This window comes from Schistocerca gregaria, chromosome 5 (genome assembly GCF_023897955.1).
Source record: "Schistocerca gregaria isolate iqSchGreg1 chromosome 5, iqSchGreg1.2, whole genome shotgun sequence".
Taxonomy (NCBI): Eukaryota; Metazoa; Arthropoda; class Insecta; order Orthoptera; family Acrididae; genus Schistocerca; species Schistocerca gregaria.
Window position 1 is genome coordinate 420,809,260 of NC_064924.1, and position 25,259 is coordinate 420,834,518.

At 41.0% G+C, this 25,259-nt stretch overlaps 1 protein-coding gene across 1 annotated transcript in view; it reads right to left on the bottom strand.

Annotated features, from left to right (window-relative positions):
- The window catches only part of LOC126273366 (uncharacterized), an 809,762-nt gene that overhangs the window by 592,320 nt on the left and 192,183 nt on the right, over positions 1 to 25,259 (bottom strand). The window lies entirely within an intron of this gene.

Below are 25,259 nucleotides of genomic sequence, written 5' to 3' on the forward strand. Positions count from 1 at the left end.
GGTATTACTCTTACATACATGATGTGTACACTAAATTATGTTCTATACTCTAGATAACAATTGAGCAGTCCAGGGAAGAAAATTATATTTTGTTCTTTGGGCCCCCATGGAAATGAATATCCGAAAAATCAGCGAGACAGTTTTTCGTAAACATTCATACATTGTACGGGTACAGATATAAATAAAGCTGCTTCACCGTAAGATTAACAGATTTGAGTAGTATCCACACACGCTTTAATAAAAAATCGAAGACAGTGTTCTCTAGGCGCTAATGGTTCCCAGTGCTTCATTTCTATACGTCTCTCTTGCATTCACAGCGATAGATTCGCACCTGGTGGCCAAAATTGGAATTAATTCTTTTCCATCGTAAATCGGTACCACATCAACTTAATTGCGTGTCCACCAGATTTCGCTATCATACCCTAATTACAGGCCATACTGAACTTGTATAAGTGGCTTCTGTAGCGACACTTTCTTCTATCCCGACTTCCGTATCTTGCATGAAAGTAGGAATGTTAATTTATCTATACATTAACTGGTATTGAGGGGTTTTGTTTTATCGCGGCTATTTCTTAAATTAACCCCAGTGAGTCACTACACGTATTGTCTTCCCAGTTCTGAAGGAAAAAACCATAAGTAAATTAATACTAGTGTTTTCAATAGATTCTCGTTCAATTGTTTCAGTTACTAGTCTGCAGTTTATTCTTGGCGAAAATCACGTAATCTAATTGTTTATGAACCTAAATCGAAGTAAAGTTCAAGACGAATCGTCCGTTTAAAATTAACACGCTATTTTATCTAACAATAATTATTAATAAATCAGTTTATTCAGACGATCACATTCAAAGGGGTTCCTTGAATAAGTATCTAATCTGGAATCCCGTCAATATCATACTAAACAATGTTCTGTCACTTTCGATAAAAAGATTGTTCCCGTTTAATATCCATAAACTGTCATGAACTATGATTACTAGTTGCGTGAAGTAAAGCTTTTCCATTATCACAACACAAAGTCCGAATCTGTAGAAAAATCGTTAATTCCATTTGTTTTTGTTGTGGTTTTCAGTACTGAGACTGGTTTGATGCAGCTCTCCATGCTAATCTATCCTCTGCAAGCTCCTTCATCTCCCAGTACCTACTGCAACCTACATCATTCTGAATCTGCTTAGTGTATTCATCTCTTGGTCTCCCTCTACGATTTTTACCCTCCACAAGCTAAATTTGTGATCCCTTGATGCCTCAGGACATGTCCTACCAACCGATCCCTTCTTCTAGTCAAGTTGTGCCACAAACTTCCTTCTCCCCAATCCTATTCAATACCTCCTCATTAGTTACGTGATCTACCCATCTAATCTTCAACATTCTTCTGTAGCACCATATTTCAAAAGCTTCTATTCTCTTCTTGTCCAAACTATTTATTGTCCATGTTTCACTTCTATACATGGCTACACTCCATACAAATACTTTCAGAAACGACTTCCAGACACTTAAATCTATACCCGATGTTAACAAATTTCTGTTCTTCAGAAACGCTTTCTTTGCCATTGCCAGTCTAGTTAATTCCGTAAAATATTTAAATCTTCACAAGAAGTGACGTTAAGTCAGAGAGATTATTGATCATCTCCCCGTTGCTCTAATATGACAAAATTTCTAATTCTGATCTGAAATTAATGCTTCCCAAAAAGCAATCTCGTCGTGATTTATTCTTGCGCCCTGGTTTAATAAAGCTCCTGTTGTTACTTTCTAAAGCTGTACGTCCTAATTGACTTCGAACAGACTAGAGGATAGAGACTGGAGTATCATAATTGCATTGCATGTCTATTTATACTTAAGTAAACGCTATCTTTGGTGTTCAACACCTACGTTCTGTGACTATAATATTGATTTTCTCATATATAAGAATAACTAGTAATTTAACCATTTCTATCGTTTTTCCCCCCTCCCACACTTCGAAAATTTATGAATAAAATTCTTTCATTTTTCTGTTATTTTTCTACTATAGATTGCCCTCTGTTTGTCTCTTATATCTATTTCGTAAATTACTACTTGCGGAGGGGCTTGGTACATTTTCTGAATTTATGTTTAGAGGGCATGGGAGCTAATTTGGGAGCTATCTTGGTCTATTAACCCCGATATATAAAATAAAAAATATTCCATTCTTATTCAGTGCGACGTTTTACATCTAACAGATTGCACACCAGCTTGAAGCTGCTACAAATTTGTGGGACAAGAGGGGTTAAGGTCAGGTTGCACGACAACAACAGGACAAAAAGGGCGAGCGCAGTGTTATCACGCGTGCGTATAAATCAAAGTGTGGGAATCTGTGCGTATATATCGTCGCCACGGAACAGAGCGTGTGACTGGTACAGAACGAGTTTCCGCGTAGAGGTGAACCCGCGTGAATTATGAGGGGCGTCAGATAATTGCGAGCGAGCGCCGGCCGACCGACGCTTTCCTTGTTTGTGCCGCGCAATGTATCGGCAGCCATTTTTGACTGTGGCGCTGAGTTACTGCGTGATCCAATAACGCTCGGGTCCGAATCTCGGCTCGTGATTAAGAGCTGCCGGCCGACCGCGCGCCGCCAAACGCGATTCCGGTATAAAGCGATTATTACCGGCGGCGCTGGCCGTTGGACGTGCGCCGCCAGGGATGGGCTTTGGTGCAGGGATGATCAGACACGGCGAGCCGGCGACGGGCGTAATTAGGGCGCGCCACACCACGCCCGGTACGCGTGCCGTGGGACCAGCAGGCTGAGGAATTACCGGAGAAGCGACGCCACCTGGAAGGCCCCACTTATTGGTAATCGAGGCAATAGGCGAGGGATGGGCTTGCTTCACTCGGAAAGAGTATCACTAGCATTAGGATGTTTCCATGCAGCAGCTACAGCTCCCCTAGAACGCCAATTCTGAGAGGGAGCAAGCAGATTTTCTACGCAGTCAGAAAATTTAATCGAATCACGTTTGCTAGCTTTCGCCGGTAGCGCTATAATTCCAGCATAATATGAAGTACTTTATCTTGCAGCTATAAAACCGCTTAACAGAACGTTAAGAAATACGATGTCCATTTGAAACTTTTATGTTTTATAACGTATTATAACCCTAGGTATTAGACGAACTTGTAACACATCGTGTTATCCTCCTAACAACGCCACCTGCAGTCAAGAGTGCATGAGCGGTCTTACAAGGCCAGTAACAAAGAATGAGTCGAGAAGTAATTAATGAATATGAAATCAAAAAAGAAATCGCGACCTTTTGACGAGGAACATACCACTGCTCTATCCTTATTTTGCATATCAATTTTATTTCGAAGTAGCCACAGATTAACGGCAAATTAAAGCATCTACATACAAAAATCTAAAAAAGTTTTGTATCACCTTGGTTCCGAGAGTTCTGGAACGTGTACAAAAATTGAAATAGAGATCAACATACACATCATTTCCGCTCTTTTTATTGCTCATGTAAACCACACATTACGTGTTGTACCACCGTACAGCGAGACTCTCAGAGGTGGTGCTCCACACTGCAGTACACACCGGTACCTCCCATACCCGGCAGCACGTCCTCTTACATTGATACATGCCTGTATTCGTCGTGGCATACTATCTACAAGTTCATCAAGAGTGTCCCACTCCTCAACGGCGATTCGGCGTAGATCCCTCAGACTGTTTGGTGGATCACGTCGTCTATTAACAGCCTTTTTAATCTATCCTAGGCATGTTCGATAGAGTTCACGCCTGGAGAACATGCTGGCCCTCTAGTCGAGCGATGCCGTTTTCCTGAAGTAAGTCATTCACAAGATGTGCACTATGGTGGCATGAATTGTCGTCCATGAAGACAAATGCCTCGCCAATAAGCTGCCGATATGGTTGCACTATCGGTCGGAGAATGGCATTCGCGAATCGTAAGGCCGTTACGGCGCCTTCCATGACCACCAGTGGCGTACGTAGGCCCCACATAATGCCACGCTAAAACATCAGGGAACCTCCACCTTGCTGCACTCGCTGGACAGTGTGTCTAAGGAGTTCAGCCTGAAAGGGTTGCCTCCAAACACGTCTTCGACAAATGTCTGGTAGCAGGCATATACGACACTCATCGGTGCAGAGAACGTGATGCCAATCCTGAGTGATCCATTCGGCATGTTGTTGGGCCCATCTGTACTGCGATGTACGGTATCGTGGTTGCAAACATGGACCTCGGCATGGACGTCTGGAGTTGCACATCATGGAGCCTATTGCGCACTGAGTCGTAACACGACGTCCTGTGGCTGTACGAAAAGCATTGTTCAACATGGTGGCGTTCCTGTCAGGGTTCCTCTGAGTCATAATGCGTAGGTAGCGGTCATCCACTGCAGTAGTAGCCCTTGGGCGGCCTGAGCATGTCATCGACAGTTCCTGCCTCTGTGCATCTCCCCTACGTCTGAACAACATCGCTTTGGTTCACTCCGAGACGCCTAGACACTTCCTCTTCCTGGCATAAATTAACAATACGGACGCTATCTAACCGCTGTGTTGACCGTCTAGGCATGACTGAACTACAGACAAGACGAGCCGCGTACCTCCTTCATGGTGGAATGACTGGAACTGATCGTCTGTCGGATCCGCTCCGTCTAATAGGCGCTGCTCAAGCATGGTGGTTCACGTCTTTGGGAGGGTTTAGTGATATCTCTGAACACTCAAAGGGACTTTGTCTGTGATAAAATAACCACAGTCAACATCTATCTTCAGATGTTCTGGGAACTGGGGAGATGCAAAATTTTTTTGACGGAAATTCCCTACTTACAGAGGAGCCGAAATCTCATTTTGAGAGGAATTCATAAACTTTTCAAACGTTTGCCTTGAGGCGTGCACGAACACAGAACATCCAGCCTTCTCAATGGACGAAAAGTGCACCAGATTCGGAAATTTCTGCGGAAAAATGAAAGTGGCCAGGTCTATGGCCCAGCAGGTGACAGCTAGCAGCTTGATCACCTGAGAAGTTGGCATCGGAATTACTTTTTTCAGCCGTAGATATAACAGCGTCAGGTGCCGACCAGCTAACAAAAGCTCTGTGCATCGCTGCTCTGGTCCGCATTCTGGAATGTCTTCTTGGGAGGTACACTAGCTGCCGTCTCTCCCGCAGCCTCCGTTGTCCAATAAGTCAGATCCACCGTGCGACAGTAAAGCTTAAGGTTTTGCGACTTGGGGCACATTCTAATAATGATGCTCGGATTAGATCACCATTTCGGTCGTTTAGCTGCCCTCTGTAGCACATTGATCTGTGCTCATTTCAGAATATATCTTTTTGACCTAGTTTTAAACTCTTTTATTTATGATGCCATCTCCACCACATTCCCTCAGTATCCATTCAGATTAGTGGCTTCCTGCAAGTAGGGTCGAAGTCCATGTCTCCCCGTAGACTAATACTGTGTAGAATAATAACATGAAACGCCGATGGCCTTTAAATACTTATCTGACGAGCTTACTGGGACAAGCACTTTTAATTGAGGCCACCTGGGATATGAAATCCGTGGTACTCAGCTTAGGTGTGGTAGCGCGAACTGAGCGTCTTACTTTACAACGTTTTATAACAATAAATAGTAGATGTATAAAGCAAGTGTCACAGTTTACAAGTTTTTAAAGTCCTATACAGCACACCCATTCAGGAAGTGTCTGACTTTATACTGTTTATAACAGTAATTAGCAGAGATATTGAACTAGCCTATCATTCTATTTCGTTTAATAACACTGAATAGTAGAGCTGCTGAATCACTGTCTCACTTTCAGTACTTTCGTGACAGCACTGTCCGTGTTATCGATCACATGCTGATAAAATACAAAGCTATGGTGTGACAATTCGAAGAACATTGTCTATCAAAACGAAAGAAAGGAAAAGAAAAAACAAAATTTGAAGAAGAATGCAGTGCTACAAAGTGACTGTGTCACCTTACTGCTCAGGAACGTGGATGAACCTGCCAACTACCTTAGCAAGATACATGGGTTCGAAATGAGGTTCACGATGTCGGTAAAGCAATACGAAAAAATAGGTGGATTTAAAAACGAGGATGAGCGAAGAGCGCTGAATATTTTTAAAATAGAACCCACGAAAATAAAGACGGCTCTCACACTTGGACGGAGTGCAAGAAAGGAAAAGACCAAAAGATGTGTTATCATATAGATCGAATGAAGAAAGAAACATAGGAAGACCAAGAAAAAGTCTGCAATAAGTTCCTAGGTGTCCAAATCTGATGATTCACCTAATCCTTCAAATAAAAGAAGAAGAGCGAAAAGATGTTTGTAAGAAAAGTATTTTTTATTGTTTCTGATTCTGAAGCTTTTATATCAATGTACATCTCGGAATATACTCAGTTCACATAATGATTTCTAACGTCCTTGATTGTAATTAACTATTGCATTATTGTTACCGTTACATTTGTAAGTGCCGGTAGACATGTAGTTAGTCCATCAGCTGTCTTGTTGTTACTAGTGAATCACATGATAAATTGAAATTAGTAGCACTTGGACGATTCTGTACTCACAAAATACCCAAGGACAATCAAATTGTTTTATACTATTTAACGGCTTTGCAAAAACTGACATAACGTCATTGAAGAAAAAAATCTGTAATCACCTTTTTTAAAACCTTTCTATTATTTGTCATGATTGCTTTAACTCTTTAAATTACTTATATCAATTTAGTGCAAAACATCCTCAGAGCTGTAGACAACAGCAAAATAAAATTTTATACGTCTGTTTCACGTCCCTCTGCCACTCAAGAGAAATGCAAACCAACTTAGTCGGCCTATTCATTTTCAGTTCATCTGTTTTTATTTGAGCGATTTATAATTGTGTTTAGTAATAATGGTCTTATAATACTGGAATTTATGTGGCTGCACGAATCACTTCACGTGTTCTGACCTAGAAAAATGCTAAAACTTGCTCAAATCAAGCTACTGTTCAGTTTATGCTCCATGTCTATTAATGTTCTGTTACAACGTAACAAATCATTAACTGAAGCAAGATAATGTTGTTCCAAACAGACAGCAAAGCTCAAGGCACCTGAGCAGTATTATATTCATTCGATAAATTCAACAGTTAATTTTACATGATTTTTTCCGTCACTGTCACCACTCTCTCCAACAGTGGAAGCCCAAACTGCTTTGAAAGCAAATTAATGCTTTTCATTATCTCAGACCGTTACTCGAGATATCCCTCAAGTCCCATGATGTCTTTTGTCTGTCCTAAAACCGAATCCATGCTGAAACGAAGCCCGTCACTTAGCTAAAGACTCGATGGAAAAAAACACTACCTAGACTGTGCTAAATGACAAAACATAGTTGCTGTAGGTATATATGCCCTTAAACTCCGGTCATTCTAAGATCTGATGGATGTCTGTGCACTTTTTGTAATGCTTTTTAACTTGAGATTAAAAATTTCGTTGCAGTCGCATAATAATGTAAAATAATTTATGAGCTCAAACTCGCCGACATTTGATGAGATATGAATGGGGGAAGAGCATAAAATTTATACTTTTTACAAAAGCTACTTACAGCAAACACCACATCAAAAGACTGGTGGCAAGGAAACTCATAAAAAATGCTTGTACGCGTTAGAGGCTATGTCTTGTAGAGTACTGATAAAGATGAAATATCAAACTTATTGAAGCGTGCAGTTAAGGAAATGGCTGATATTTTATTCATTTATAGTTGTCGAATCCTATCAAATATTTACCATTTCAAAGAAATGAGCGAGCACAACAATGTCATTGTGGTCAAGTTTTGGCTTCTGAAAAGTGCTGATATTGATTGGAATGTTAAAACTTTTCTCAGAGTTGTGTTCTGGGAAAATATTATGTACCGTAGCTGCAACAGGTACGCAGATACTTACTATTTAATTTCATCCTGTATTCAGTATGAAACAATATTCCATTTGTTACCACCGTGAAGCAAAGGAAATCAGATCAAAATAAAGCTTAGCTATGTAAACATCAGTGCACTCTACGAGACGGTGGTTATCACTTTGCGGCTGACTGGAACAGAGCGGTTAGCTATCTGCCAGAGTCCAGCGACTGCCAACAGGCTCACGTGATTCGATTAGCGTAATAACGCTGATCAAAGGCCGACATGATGGACACATATCACTTGAGCTCCCTTGTCCTCTGCCCCTGTGTCGCTATAGCCCTGATTAACAACAAGGAAAATTCTCCGATCGCTCGTTAACACGTCGAAACGTGGATGCATGGCCTGCACCAGGTCATGCCGTGCGTGAAGGTAAGAGACTGAATGCACACAGTTCTGCGATAAAGTGACAAAGACATGTTGCTCAGAGATATTGAACAACCGTATCTTTGTTGCTCTTGAGCGGATGTTTCTAGCTTTTTTTACATATGGTTTGTGTGTTGTCGTGTCACAGAGGAATGTGGACGTTATAAAAGGCAAGGAACATCGACTCTTAAGTCGTCTGAAGGCATTAAAACACACAAGTATTTTATAAGTAGTAACACGCTTTTAAGGGCATTTGGAACGCCCTACCCCCACCATGTTAAATTTAGTTATTCGGCTTCCCTGTGTTTCAGGAATCACTGTAGCCATTGAAATGAAACTTTTACAGGACACTAAACTGTATGCTCTGAGTCTACTGATCATCAACAATTGAATTTCAGCAACTGCTTTCGGAAATACAATTTTTTAATTACACAGTTAAAATTATGTGTAATTTTTGTACGTTATCCCAAATAATTTTAATTATACATAACATTATATTCTTCTTTTAGTTCAGTAGACTCAGGATATGTATGTTGTTACTCCCCGAAAATTTGAATACTGTACTCGAAGTGGTTTCTGAAATTTATGGAAAAATGCAACAGACAGGAAAGGCTCATAAAATTTCAAAAGACTGTAACCCACTGAATATATGCTCAATTTTTTATTTACAGTCACTCAGAAGCATCCTGCATCATACTGTATATCATTCTCTTGACATTTTTCCATGTTATTTCTTCTTTTCTTTTTTTCTTCTTTCTGAGCTCCTTAGTGGCCAAATATGCTGCACACTCTGCTTTATCAATGCCAGCCTTGTCCATTTGTTAAAGTTCTCTGATGCAGTTTGCTCCAGGAGTAATTCCCATGTCCTGTAGCACTTTCATCCTAGCAGTGTTGTCATCATTAAAAGCTATAACAGTATCACTGATACCCCAATCCCACCTTAGTGTCTTCATTCCAATAAAAACAGTTTTTGGTAAAGGAGTTCTTTTAAGATTTTTGAACGACTCATTCTGAGTTTGAATCTGATTAGGCAGACACTTCTGCAGTAATCCAGGATTTTCCAGATCTCTGTAAATAGGCTTTATGATCTCCATGATTGCTGCTGGGATGAAATGTTTATGGGTGTATGAACTGTCTCAGTACTGGGCAGCGGTAATTGCACCATGAATCAGATCTTGGAGGGCAAAGGGAGTGTACTGGTTTTTCATCAGTTGACAGCCCATACTGCCTGCTTCATTTTCAACAAATCTTCATTATTATTTCTCATTGCCACCCCATAATACTGCTGTAGTTCCTCAATCATCATGTCTGTCAGCCTGTGTCTTATGGTTTTACCATCAGAAAGTTTCTTGGCTTTCAAATTTTGTTTCAACTTCCTCAGCCTGCTGCCCATCCTCTTCTGGACATGACCAACACATTGTGATAATCTTCGCACCATAATGTTGAGCGGCTACTACACTGTTATTTGCTTTTGAATCTCCATCACCTATGAACTTAGTGTAACAACACTCCTCTTTCGTTCACAAATCGACTAAAAATTTCAATAGCTGCAGAGGCCTCCATACCACCACTTATTCCTTCATAATTTCTGTCACAGATATGCCCTTCTTTATTCTTTGTTTGACACTTGTAACAATGGTTGGTTGAAAGCTGGAAATGTATTGCCTTTCCAGTATCCATACTGGTCACTGTAGCAACAGAATTCTTCTAACTGTATCTGTGCTTTTGCCAAGTGCCATCAAACGCTACTGGTATGTCAGTAATACCATCATTTATTTCAACAGGATCGTTTGCAGCACCCTTCATAGACTCACATACAACAGATTCCACAGAAGCTCCAATAGATCCTGCATACTTATTGATTTTAAAAGAAGGGTGTGGCATACTCATCATGGAATACATTGTTTCTGCTGCAGCGTGTCCTTTGCCAATAGCTCTCAATCCATAAAACCACCTCAGATTTACTTCAAATAATTATTTTCACACTTATCAGAATTCCAAAAGGAATGAGTATATTTACAACTGGAAAAATTAATCATAAGTTTCCTGGATAGTCCATTTGATACCTCACTGTCTTCATACAACCTAACTGGTCCTCCAAATATTCTACAACACACACATTCGCCTAACACCCTTATTATGATGTGTAAATCTATCACAATATAACCTAACTTACCATTTACATCACTTTAGTTTTCAGAAAACTCTGTATCACTACGTTTTATTTTAATCTTCGAAGCACTAATGGGTGTTTCTCTAAATACTGATGAGTTTGCTTGCATTTCATTTTCTATAACTTTACATGCGACATGTTGAACACAGTGTTACCCTCCATTCGAAAATCTATTACCATGACAACTACGTTTCTTAAAAACACTCCTTTTTGGCGCCAAACTGTACTTTTTGAGAGATTTACCACTCTATTCGTCACTTTTCCTAGGAAAATCGATATCGGTTCGACATACAACACGTGTTTATACTATGAAACGATCCGACACTGTTTTCGACAGTGCTAGCAATACAAACACGTAATTTATCATTGATAACACAGCAATCCTCAGCCTTCTGTATAAAAAATTACCTACTTTATTAGATCTTGAAGCAATGCATGTACAAAATTTCAACATTTCCAACCTCTGTAGATCATTTCTTTATTCGGAAAATTTCAAATTTTATAATGAGATAAAAATTCGAAAATGTAAAAGAAAATTCGGTTTTAACTCCCTTTAAGAAAGGAGGCTATAAGATGAACATCAACAAAATCAAAACAAGGATAATGAAATGTAGTCGAATTACATCGGGTGATGCTGAGGGAATTAGATTAGGAAATGAGACACTTAAAGTAGTAAAGGAATTTTGCTATTTGGGGAGCAAAATAACTGATGTTGGTCGAAGTAGAGAGGATATAAAATGTAGACTGGCCAGGCAAGCGTTTCTGAAGAAGATAAATTTGTTAATATCGAGTATAGATTTAAGGGTCAGGAAGTCGTTTCTGGAAGTACTTGTATGGAAGTGAAATATGGACGATAAATAGTTTGGACAAGAAGAGAATAGAAGCTTTTGAAATGTGGTGCTACAGAATAATGCTGAAGATTAGATGGGTAGATCACATAACTAATGAGAAGGTATTGAATAGGATTGGGGAGAAGAGAAATTTTGTGGCAGAACTTGACTAGAAGAAGGGATCGGTTGTTAGTACATGTGTTGAGGCATCAAGGGATCATCAATCTGGTATTGGAGGGCTGCGTGGAGGGTGAAAATCGTAGAGGGAGACCAAGAGATGAATACACTAAGCAAATCAGAAGGATGTACGTTGCAGTATGTACTGGGAGATGAAGAAGCTTGCACAGGATAGAGTAGCATGGAGAGCTGCATCAAACCAGTCTCAGGACTGAAGAACACAACAACAACAACAACAACAACAACAACAAGAAAGACAATAATGTATCACAAAGAATTCCAGATTTTTTTGATTTAGTTTAATATTATCGAGATAATAGTAGTTCATTCCGATCAGTAGTAAACAGAGAATAGAACTTGTGTTCTTAAGAACTTACTATGTAGTTCCTGCAGGACAGGTAACACAAAGACTGTTTCGTCATTCTACATACTTTTCTCCAATCTCAAAACTCAGCATTCTTCATTTCATTCGAGATGTTTTTAGATTAATGTAAACAAGTCTTTTTCACTGGTAACTGTCACTGAGGCAATCAGAATAGAAGAAACTTGAGCATTTGGGTATGAAGTTCTACAAAGAATAATAGTGACTGTTCTTATTATATAGGATAAGCAAACAGGAAGTTGCGTAGAAAGCTACTAAAAGGAGAAAATACGTTTCTAAATTTTCTTCTTATTAGGAATCATATAGCGAAAAAAAAAGAACGATAACTCCTTCATTCCTAAATATGTTTCTTCCGTTTCTTGTGAACAATGGACACAAACAGATGTAATTTCAATATTCTACACAATGAAATTTATTCTAAGCGTATGTACCTGGAACTTTAACAGAGAAGCAGAACACCGACTGTTTGCAGCAATGTAAGGGATAATTTCCTTGACCCGTATACTGTGAAGACACAACTGAAAGAATAAGGAGCTCAGCGAAGTTGCTTAAAAAATAAGTCGCGACACAAGACCGCGCACTTACACACACACACACACACACACACACACACACACACACACACACACATAAACACACCCGCACACTATCATATCTGTAAATGGTCATCTTTGTTTACAATTACTACAATGCCTACCTGGTAGTACATGGCCTAGCTTAACGAAGCCAGACATAAATTCCTCCCTGTCAGTCCTTCGACAAGGCAAGCATGAAGCTGTATATACACTAGAGTATCGTTTAAATCAACACTAGAGGCTGGCAACGTTCCCTATACGAAAAATTATATCACGCTTCAGAACAGAATGAAACTGCGTAAGATTTATTTCGAAGATTGCAGGTGCAATAAAATCATTGACAAACTGAGACATAGTAGGAGGTTAGGACATATGGTATTGTTTCCGTCTCCGACTAAATAACATGTCACTTGATGCCGAAAGTACGGAATGGATACAAAACGATGTCCCAGAAGAAAGAACTCGGCAAAATAAAGAAGCCCCAGCGCAGAGTCACTTTCTCATCCTGAGCGATTGGCTAATCCACTCCTATTTTCGGAAGAGGCGGCGGCGACTCATTCACTGTCAGCTGGCGACCTGATCTCTTCTAGCGTTTTCATTGTTATCTCTTTATTATTTAGGACGGCTCTGCATTCTTCTCTACTATAGCTGCACGGAAATTTAATCACGATAAGACACATCTGACTGTGTACAGTGCCATTAAATGTATATCAGAAGTTGCGAACGATTAAGCAAAAATCTCATTAGAGAGTGTGCTTTAGAGGTTAGCAAGAATCGCTAGCTATTCCAACCGTTGCTTGGCTAAGCACATCACCAATACACAATCATATGAGAACTAGCTTAGCTCCACATGTATAATGAGTCACGGCTCCACAGCGTCAGATGGTACCGCGCGAGCTAGCTGCAGTTCCATTCACACTTTCGCTGTCGTCCAATCAACGAAATATTATTTGCACCAATATATTCCACTTTTGTCATAAAACAAACAGTACAGAACGTTGTACATCGTTTTATTATGTCAGTAGCTAACATCCACTTTAATATCAACCGCAGTTCTACAGCACTATAGATACACAAAACGCAGACTTTAGAACTCTTATGAATGACAACCTATAGCAACTGTTATTCCACCGCTGGTGGTACTACGTCACGCAGCGATGTCGCGTGAGTAGTGTACACGTGAAACGTGGGGCAAGGCCGCGCTTTGTCAACTTCGGGCTGTCAGTACGACGCCAAGAGGCTAATTACGGGGTCCCGTCTGTGTCCCGTCCATAGCTCCTGTTATGTTCCTAATAACAGCATCTTAATACGCGACCACGAATCATCTTTGTAAGGGATGCGAGGAATTGTGATTTATGTTCACGCTTGCTATTAAGAAGAGGGATCCGACGTAAACTGGTATTCTGAGAAACAGTGGCTGTTTCGGTACTTCAAAGTGGCTTCCGTTCCAGTCATAAGAGCGGCAATTAAACAACATTTGGATAAACAGGGGCAAGCGACGCCAAGCTACATAATTACCACGTAAATCACCCAAGCGCTTGCAAATTGGCTGACTTTGATAGCTAAATTTCACAGTCTGCAATTTAATCGTTTGCTAAATTTATATACGATATCAGTGTTCACAGAACTCATTTAACGCAATGGGAAAGCGGTTTGATAACCATGCAAAAGTCAGAGGGATTATAAAACAATATCCTTCACGTAGCGTTCCTCTCGCACACTAATAATATTCGACGAGTGGGAACAAATATTTATCTAATTGACGATTTTGATAGCAAAAGTCTGGAGAAATGGAGATATATTTATTTTAGACACATGATGTTTTTCAGTATTTTCGTGGGAGAAAAGGCAAAATAGAGTCCAATGGATGCTGCAATAATGACGGCTGTGTCATAAGATACTATGTCGTTTTCAAAGACAGCATCCTAGTACACTCATTACACGATTCGAGGAACACACGAAAAATATAATCGTGATGCCAGAAGAGAGTTTCAGCATAGGTCTATTGTCTTAATTACTGCACAACTGTGGCTGGTAAGGCAAGCTATATTGTAGAATAGGACTTACTTCTTGTGCAGAAAGGTGTGCAGTATACTGCTGCATCCATTTTCAATAAGCTACCACAAGAATTAAAATATCTTAGCAGTAATCCACGCACTTTCAAATAGAAACAGGAGAGTTTCCTCATTCTATTCTGTCGAGGAATTCCTTGAAAGATTAAGCTGATTCTTATATTGTATTGTTGGTTATGTTTACTTAAATTTAGCCTTGATTTTTTTGGGTCCCTAAACTTTTTATTTTTATTTTTACTTTTAGGTTGTAATTTCATGTACGGACACGTTCCAAGACCTTGGAGATTTGCTCCTTAATTTGTTCCTACGGTACTTGACGGGTAGATAAAAAATAAATAAAATAAATCCATTTAAGTCAAATTTATTCACGGTCAGACTATTTCAGACAATGAGTTGCTTCACATTTTGAAACAAACGAAATAACGCAGACAAAGGTCGTAAAAATGCTTTAAATTGAAGCGAACGTGAATAAAAGTAAAGAACATACAAAAATACACGTTACTTTCAGTAAAGTGCATTATACGAATGGCGACGTACATGTATTCAAGAAGATATGCACAAACATACAAATCATGGATTTTTATTTTTATTTTATTTTGTTATTTCTTGGGTTCATTTCCCCTTTTGTGGCCTTGATGGCAGATATCAAGTCTCCACTTGCAATTTTCAATTCACAACTACAAAAATAATTTTTAAAACTCTAAAACATATTATAAATATTGTGTAATGTTGGTAATGTTTTTTAATAGTGACGGTCATTGCAGAGGTATGTGTTACGAGTAACTGTAAGTAAGCAAACAGTATATGCCTGATGTTGGGGGCAATGTTGTATGAAAATGGACAAAAATATGTAACACTGTCATCTGCACAGAGAGCCAGGAAATGCCGTCCTAGCGCAGTGTCACCCTTTACAGTATGGCTCAATTTTGAATTTGAGTGTACGCGCATTCTTTCAGCGCACCGCTCTCTCGGCTGTTGTCAGCTTTCCCGATCTTAGAGCGGCTGATTGGGATGAAATCGGGTATCAGTTGGCCTCAGGAGGCTTTGTTCTCCCCATTCCTGTACTCCTGTTAATGAAAAATTCCTAACACTACCAGGAATTAACCCTGGGTCCCATGGCAGCCATAGAGTCAGACTTAGTTGAAGGTTTAATGGAGTAAAAAGTTATACTTCTAAAGTAGGTATTACTCAGGCAGGATTTTGATCTACGCAGGAATAGGATAAGATGACACTTTTATTTAGGTTCGGATGCGTGGATTGGGTTACAGACTGAGTAGGCTTGAGAGATTATTTTATGATTAAAGAGAGAAAGGTGGTTGGTGCTGCTCTGGGAAACAATATGGAGAATTTGCACGCAGAAGACCAAGCGATAAGCATTCTCACTGATTAAGAAAATTCACGTTCCTAATTCAGGTAGACAAATGAATATATTTGATGTAGTGTGTATCGTTGAAGGATTCGAGGGAACTGTCAGAACATATGAGAAACGGAATTCTATACGGTATTGACATAGCTTGGGTCTGGGACATATGAGGGTAGCGTATTTATAACAATTGTATGGAACAAAACCACAAGTTGCCTATTTAGGAGGTTTAGTCTACTGTGAATTATCTGTTGGATGGTCGCCATATGGCAATTTCAGTAAGTTTTCGTTCATTGGTTCCACAACTTGTGGTGGTTTGGTTAAGTAATAGAGGACTTGTGAATTGTCAGCACTATTAGAAGAATTTCAATATTCATTTGGTAACAGAAAATCTACGAGTGAAATGGGAAGAGCACTGGGGTATATCTTGCAGTTAAATAACTAAGCCCCAAGATCTACATCTACGTCTCTCTACCATTCCACTCTAGAACGGCGTGAGGAAAAACGATCATTTAAATTTTTCTGTGTGAGCCCTGTTTTCTCTTATTTTCTCGTGATGATCATATGTCCCTATGTAGATGGGTGCCAACAATGTTTTCGCAATCGGAGGAGAAAACTGGTGATTGGTACACTGGTGATTGAAGAGAAGATCCTGTCCAAGAAGATCCTGTCCAACGAAAAACTCCTTTGTTTTAATGATTGCCCCTCCAATTCTCGTATCATGTCTGTTTCACTATCTCTCCTATTTTGCGATAATACAAAACGAGCTGCCCTTCCTTGAACTTTCTCGATGTCATCCGTCAGTAGCAGCTGATGCGGATCCCACACCGCCTAGTAATACTCTAGAATAGGGCGAACAAGCGTGGTGTAAGCAGTCTCTTTAGTAGACCTGTTGAACATTAAGTGTTCTTCTGCCAATGCATCGCAGTTCAAATTGTTCAAATGGCTCTGAGCACTATGGAACTTAACATCTGAGGCCATCAGTCCCCTACAACTTAGAACTACTTAAACCTAACTAACATAAGGACATCACATACATCCACGCCCGAGGCAGGATTCGAACCTGCGACCGTAGCGGTCGCTCGGTTCCAGACTGAAGCGCCTAGAACCGCTCGGTCACAGTGGCCAGTTACATCGCAGTCTCTGGTTTGCTCTACCCAGAACATTTCTTGTGATCGTTCCAGTTAAGGTAATTTGTAATGGGAATCGATAAATACTTAGTTGAGCTCACAGCCTTCAGGTTTGTGTGAATCATCACGTAATAGAAATTTAGGGGATTTCTTCTAGTACTAATGTGAATAACTTCACACTTTTCTTTATTCAGGGTCAATTGCCACATTTCGCGCCACAGAGATATCTTATATAAATCATTTTGCAATTCGTTTTGGTCATCTGATGACTTTACAAGACGGTAAATGACAGCATCATTTGTAAACAATCTCAGAGGACTACTGAGATTGTCTCCTATGTTGTTAATATAGATCAGGAGCAAGAAAAGGACTATAACACTTCCTTGGGGAACGCCAGATATTACTTTCGTTTCATTCGATGACTTTCTGTCTGTTACTAGGAACTGTGACATTTCCGACAGGAAATAACGAATCCAGTCGCACAACTGACGCGATATGCCATAGGCACGCAGTTTGGTTAGCAGACGTCTGTGAGGAACGGTGTCGAAAGCCTTCTGGAAATCTAAAAATATGGAAGCAATTTGATATTCCCTGTCGATAACACTCATTACATCACGATCTTGAGATCAACCAATGATTGGTACAAATATTGGCGATTTTCCGTGTCAGCGAATGTTGCTATGTCGTCGGTGTCACGGCATATTTTGAAACGTCCGCTTAGAACAATTATACAAAACTGTGCTTAAACTGACACACAAAATGTTTAGCGCAACGCAATCTGACTTTCAAAAATCCCTACAAAAGAATGGCCCTGACTAACATTAACCTATACGTTTCAGATATCACTTACCTCACAAAATCTTCGTCACTCGAACTACTGCAATACAGCGACCGCCACTACTGCCAGCTAAATAAAAGATTCAAACTACGGAAGTCACTAACTACTGACAGGCATAGTTAGCGAATGAAAGATTTTAATAGAGAACAAACAAAGTATTTACCTTAATAGTCATAATATATATATGCATATCAGTTCATGACATCCATTCTTACAAATTTCAAAACTCCGCCATCTCTCTCCCCACATCCACCACTGCTGGCGGCTCACCTCCAACCGCGCAACGCTACGTGCTGTTAACATCCAGCTTCCCAACGCTACAATGGCGACTATTACAACAATGCCAACCAGCCACTGACTGCACACAGCACAGCCAGTGATTTTTCATACAGAGCGCTATGTGGCGTTACCAATAAAAGAAACCTAAACAGGCTACTTACAATTTTTCCACTTGCCAGCCTACAATGCCGCTCACATTCGGTGATTCTCATGGTGATGAACCAGCTATTCCAACATGGAATTTTCCGCATGCGATATATTCCGGACATTCCCTTTCCTCCCTTTGCTTCTTTTCTGATCTGAGTCACACTTCGAGATTCTTTGTTGGCTTATAAATTGTTTTTACGTCGTGTTTACGGCCGATTCTCTCCGTCACTCTGGGAATGTATGGCAGAAAGGCCATATCCGACATTTCTTTTTCCGATGTGTCATTTCACCGAGCGTTTGACTATGTGACATTCTTATGTGATGGTGAAGTACCCATTGCTCGTCAGAACGGTTTCTAGGCGTTGTACTTCGCTTCAGAGGTGCTGTGGCTCACATACTCGTCCTGCTCTCGTTACGACCGTATTAATCATGCCTCTTTTCTAACTCTGTTTATTATCTGACAGTTTGTGTATGTATCGGTCCCTGTATGTCGATTCTCGATACATGCTGTGTCCCAGGTTTTCACCACACCTCTTGACTAAGTGGACTATACATGGCGGAGCCTACGAATTGTTCATAGAAGTTGCCATTCCACATCCACTAGCTCATGCAGAGACATACCTGTAAGAGATTGGTGACCTCTGCGATAAATGGAACCAATTTGCTCCAGAGAGTCAAAGAGTGGTAAAAAAAGTACAAGTAACAACATCAAAGCTGACCAGGATGTCGTTTGGCGCCAGATTTAGTTTCTTCTACTTCTCAGTGATATGCCCTGCGTCCTTTATGTATCTGTCAGCTCGGAAAGAGCAGACAGGAAAAGTTTTTCGCCAGTTTATACGTCGATGAGCCGGAGCGCTTACAATCGGTCTTAACTGGAGTATTATTCTTATCGATCTTTGGTAATCGATAGAGCCGAGGTGGTAGGGCTTCTGTGGCTTAACGCCGACAAGAGTTTATTGGTACTGACTGTCGATATGGGAAATGCAACCGTCGCAATGGATACCGAAGATTATGAGGAGAAGATCCGTGACCTATTAGATACGACGACATACCGAAATTAAGCACAGATCTGATGCAACGATTCACACGGAATACGAATCAATTAATCAAGGCATCTTCTCTCTCGGCAGATATGCAAACGAAGCTACGCAACACAGAAGTCCTACCACGTTGGCTACAGGAATTACCAAATTCCATGCCACGTAGTGTTGCGGCACTTCTGCGTGCTCGCATGGGACCTACACGATATTAGGCAGGTGTACCAGTTTGTTTGGCTTTTGAGTGTTAGTTTAAGGAGGTGACATAATAAACGCATCCTTCGCACCAGGGAAATTTACAGAGAATTTACAACAGGCAAGAGCTGTACCTCTACTAAAGGCATGTGATGCAGAAGGCATAGAAAATTACCGGCCCAGTTCCCTTGTTGTCATCATTCTCAAAAATAATACAATCCATTTTGAAAGACATGTTAATGAGTTATTTGAATAAAATCTTTTAAATGAGTCATACTTCGGTTTTCGAGGTGCTAGGAGCACAGAATCAGCCATAGTAGAATTCACAAAATTGGTACTTGATGCTATCGGCAAGAATGAGCGTGTCACAGAAATATTTTTAATCTTTCAGAGGTTTTTGATACTACTGACCGACCGTAAGAGTCTGTTAAACAAACTAGAAGCAGTAAGAATTAGAGTGTTACCGAATTACTGGTTCTGACCATATCTAGCAGATAGGGCACAAGGAATACAGATAACATAAGCCTCAAGTAACTCTACCATTCTAATAAAACACTTGTCAGAACCCAAACACCCAAAGGTAGTTCATCAGGGTAGCACAACAGGACCAATACTGTGCCTGAGATCTATCAATGACTTCTACAGTAGGGATAGCCAACGAGAGAAAGTTCTCTTCGTTGATGACAGCAATACTATAGTCACAGCGAAAACAAAAGAACTCCTTATAGATGAAGCAAACGAAACCCTTGGAGGAGTTTACAATTGGTCAATACCTAATAAAATGACGTTGAACATAAAGAAAATTTATTCTACTAATTTCCATTTGAAGAGGAAAAATGACACTGTAGACTGTGTAGCGTATGCAAAATTTCTAGGATTGAACACTGAGTCTTAGTTGAAGCTGCGTGAACACACAAACGTACTTGCAAACAGAATGTCACCAGTGTGCTATGATCTTAGCTTCCTCCTATCACCGTGTATCTGTTAGTATCTTTCAGTCACACAACATTCATATGTACACTCAAATCTTGGTTATGACATTGTTTTCTGAGGAACAAGTGCACTACATCGGAAGACAAATTTCAAACTGCAGAGGACAGTAACAACAGTGACCAAAATTAGCAAACAAGTTATTTGTAAAGATGTGAGAAAACCATTGAGGGTTCCAAATGCAACGAGTGAGTTTCTTTACTAATCAGTTGTACACATGCCAAATAACGTTGTTAATTACTGCACGAACAGCTCTGTCTATGACCATAGGAACAGATCTAGACTGAACTTGCGTTCACCAAGAAAGGATAAATATAAAACACAGAAAAGCGTTTTTTGGCAAGAAATAAAACTAAATTAAATTACTGGAGTTGACTGTATGAGTTGAGAAAACAAATTTATTTAAAAAGTCATTTAAAAACACATTATATATACTGAAGAATTACTTTGGCCACGTAGAGTAGGAGTTTTGTTAAAATAGGTAACGCAAATAGTAATAACAATAATAAAACATCCATCTTATCCCAAACACTTTCACACTATAATTTTTCTTTCCTTTTTTTATTTACTGCAAAAACTTACTCCCAGAGCTGTACAATGTGTAACACTAACACCTTACGATACCTTGGTCAACCTATGTCCTAGTTGTGCACAGTCTATGAACTAGCCGAAGATGTACTCAAGATGATGGCATTCGAATGATAAACTTCATGCTGGTCACCACTGTCTCCTATTTAGCTGTCTGTCTTCAGAAAACACCACACTGCAGAATGCTGCCAGTATCACACTTCAATGGGCAAGCTAGCTACGGAGCCTCTTGGAGTCAACGTTCCTGTTCAACACGTAGGTGCCTTCCGGTGGTAAAACCTACCAGGCTTAGAAAGGAAATCAACGGGGCACACGACTATCAACCACAAGTATATCACAGAAGGATCATCAAGGACCATCGTGGAACTGGGAATGGTAGTGAGGACACTCCAGCAGCCAGCGCGAGAACCACTTCATTCTCGGCAACGACCTCACCTGCTTGCCGGCAACCCGCTTATGCGAAAAAACGATGACTTGTAAACAATGTAAGACGTTTCACAGGTATCCAGCAGCTATCCCACCTTAACACAAGAAGTGTCTCCAGTCGGCCCTCTGTAGTATTTGTGAATTATTTTTCAGTTGGTTAAATTATAATGCGAGAGTCACTCCAAAAGAAAAGCACACTATTTTTGTAAAAATAGAGTTTTCATTCTGCATGTGTGAAAGTTTTACAGTGTGTAGATACATCCTTCCCGCTTGTTTTCAAACTTAGTTCAACCTGTTCCCGTGAGCGGCGCCGTCATAGCATGTCTTCAACATGGCTGCTACACTTGACGTTCGTCAGAAGCAACGTGCTGTCATAGAATTCCTGTGCTGTGGAAACGAGACAGTGGGAAACATCCACAAGAGGTAGAAAAGGTGTTTGGAGATGCTGCTGTCGATCACGGTAAAGTTAGTCGGTGGGCAAGCAGGCTACGTGATGAAAGCGGGCACGGCAGTATGGAGGATTGCCCTCGCAGTGGCAGGCCTCGTACTGCCCCCACTCCAGACAATGTGCAGAGAGTTAACGAATTGGTGACTGTTGAGAGACGCATCACAGTGGGCGAATTGTCACTCTCCGTTGGGATAGGGGAAGGAAGTCTTTGCAGAATACTGAAAGTATTGGCGTTAAGAAAGGTTTGTACTAAGTAGGTTCCCAGGATGTTGACAGTGGCTCACAAAGAAACAAGAAAAACGGTAGGCGGTGAACTTTTGGAACAGTACGAGAATGGTGGAGATGAATTACTTGCAAGAATTGTGACGGGTGATGAAACATTGCTCCATCATTTTTCACCAGAGACGAAGAGGCAATCAGTGGAATGGCATCATGCAAATTCACCCAAGAAAAAAAAAATTCAAAACCACACCTTCTGCTTGAAAAGTTATGGGTACGGTGTTTTTCGATTCCGAAAGACTCTTGCTTGTGGAAATCATGCCAAGTGGAACCACCATAAATTCTGATGCATATGTGATGACACTGAAGAAACTTCAAACTCGACTGTGTCGTGTTCGACCACATCGGCAAAAGCAGGATGTTTTGCAGTTGCACGACTATGCACGGCCACATGTCAGTCAAATAACCGTGGAAGGATCACAAAACTCGGATGGACAACACTGAAAGACCCGCCTTCCAGTCATGACATGGCTCCATGTGACTATCATGTGTGGGAAACTGAAAGACTCTCTTCGTGGAACAAGGTTTAAAGGTGATGACTCCCTTGTGCACGCTGCCAAACAGTGGCTCCAACAGGTTGGTCCAGGATTTTACCGTGCAGGTATATAGGCGCTGGTTCCAACATGGCGTAAGACAGTGGAGAGGGATGGAAATTACGTGGAGAAATGAAAATATTGTTCCTAAAGGATGTACCTACACACTGTAAAACTTTCAAACTTGTAGAATAAAAGATGGAGTTTAAAAAAATAGTGTGCATTTCTTTGGCAGTGACCCTCGTACCAACACATCTACATCTATATAGATACTCCTGAAGCCACTATACGGTGCATGGCTGAGAGTACCCTGTACCACTGCTAGTAATTTCCTTTCCTGTTCCACTCTCAAACAGAGCCAAAAATAGGGGTAGAAACGACTATCTATATGTCTCGTTATGAGCCCTAATTTCTCGTATCTTATATTCGTGGTCCTTATGCTGTTGGCGACAGCAAAATCGTTTATCAGTCAGTCTCAAATGCTGGTTATCAAAAATTTTCCAATAGTGTTTCTCGAAAAGATCGTCGCCCTCACTCCCGGGGTTCACATTTGAGTCCCCGAAGCAATTCCGTAACTGTCACATATTGTTCGAAAACTACTTGTAACAAATCTAGCAGTCCACCTCTGAACTGCTTCGACGTCTTCCTTCGATCCAACCTGGCACGGACCACAGACACTCGAGCAGTACCCGACCCACCAGCTTCCTATATGTTGTCTCCTTTACAGGTGAACCACTCTTTCCTAAAATTGTCCCAATAAATCGAAGTCAACCACTCACCAACCCTACCACAGTCGTCACATGCCCGTTCCATCTGATATCGCTTTGCAGCGCTACGCCCAGATATTTTGACGACTTGGCTGTTTCAAGCAGGACCGTAGTTCGCTGTACATCATGTGAGAAAAGGGCAAACTGAGATTCGCGCGAGAGATGCTTTCTGAAACTCTGCTGATTACTTGACATAAGCTTCTCAGTCTCAAAAAAGTTTATTATATGCGAACTGAGAGTATGTTCAAGGATTCTACAACAAACAGAAGATAGGGATCCAGAATGAGATTTTCACTCTGCAGCGTAGTGTGCGCTGATATGAAACTTCCTGGCAGATTAAAACTGTGTGCCCGACCGAGACTCGAACTAGGGAGTTCGAGTCTCGGTCGGGCACACAGTTTTAATCTACCAGGAAGTTTCAGAAGATAGGGATATTAGTCTGTAATTTTGGAGGTCCGTTTTCTTACCCTTCTTATGAAATGGAGTCACCAGCGCTTTCTTTCAGTCGCTTGTAAAAGAGATATATGGATGAACAAAAAGTGGTCATAAGGATCACATGATATACAATGAACTACCGTTCTGCTTGACACACTCAAGTCGTATAAATATCTGGGCATAGCGCTGCAAAGCGATATCAAATGGAACGAGCATGTGAGGACTTTGGTAGGGTTGGTGAATTGTTGACTTCGATTCATTGGGACAATTTTAGGAAAGAGTGATTCACCTGTAAAGGAGACAACATACAGATAGCTGGTGGGTCGAGTACTAAAGAAAGATCCCTTATCATTTAGCTACAATATAGCAGGTCAGCAACTGGGAGCCGTTAATTCCATAAATTATCTGGATGTACGCATTAGGAGTGATTTAAAAACGAATGATCATATAAAGTTGATCGTCGGTAAAGCAGTTGCCAGACTGAGATTCATTGGAAGAATCCTAAGGAAAACAAAGTAAGTAGGCTGCAGTGTGCTTGTTCGCCCACTGCTTGAATACTACTCGGCAGTGTGGGATCCGTATCAGATAGGGTTCATAGAAGACATAGAGAAGATCCAACGGAGAGCAGCGCGCTTCATTGCAGGATCATTTAGTAATCGCCAAAGCGTTACGGAGATGATAGATAAACTCCAGTGGAAGACTCTGCAGGGGAGACGCTCAGTAGCTCGGTACGGGCTTTTGTTGAAGTTTCGAGAACATACCTACACCGAAGATTCAAGCAGTATATTGCTCCCTCCTACGTATATCTCGTGAGGATAAAATCAGAGAGATTAGAGCCCACACAGAGGCATACTGACAATCCATCTTTCCACGAACACTTCGAGACTGGAATAGAGGGGAGAACCGATAGAGGTACCCAAGGTACCCTCCGCCACGCACCGTCAGGTGGCTTGCGGAGTATGGATGTAGATGTGGATGTAGAACTGCTGTCACTACTATTGCTGCAACTACTGACGTTGTAGTCGGTAAGCTTATTACGAAACATACAAACATTGACGTTGATTGTTTTGTGTTACTGATACCCCAGGTGATTCGTATCATACAGTCGCGGCAGCAGCGGAAACATATCAGCAGCGGGCAGCCGGTGGGCTATCTGTTTACCATCGGCTGGCTGTCGCCTGACCAGAGCCGGGGTCAACCCCCGTGCGCCGTGCACGGGTCGCGAGTGCCGCTCCGCGCTCGGCCGATGCATTATTCATGGCTATTGACTGCCGGCGCCCCCGGCGTGCACCCGCGCGGAGTGTGCCTCCAATCAGCGGCGCGGCCCTGGGGAGGGAGGGATGAGGGAGGCCACCCC